Source organism: Strix uralensis, chromosome 4 (assembly GCF_047716275.1).
Source record: "Strix uralensis isolate ZFMK-TIS-50842 chromosome 4, bStrUra1, whole genome shotgun sequence".
NCBI lineage: Eukaryota > Metazoa > Chordata > Aves > Strigiformes > Strigidae > Strix > Strix uralensis.
In genome coordinates, this window is record NC_133975.1 from 99155897 (window position 1) to 99156141 (window position 245).

A 245-nucleotide genomic window follows, 5' to 3' on the forward strand; every position below is an offset into this window, starting at 1 on the left:
ATATAATATTTATGCCAGCTTAAACAAAATTTGAAATATTCTCTCACCAGCTTGCATTTCAGAGAGCTGTGTCTAATATCTGTACTGTCTGCTAATGACATAGAAGCTGAGTTTGAGCTGTGAAGGCCCAGACAGGAGACCAGTAAGCCTGTGTGTGTTAAGTGTATGTGTATGTGCATCCATAACCACCACAGACCTTAACTCCAGCTCTTTAGCTCAGCGGTGAAGAATGGCTGTAATGCAGG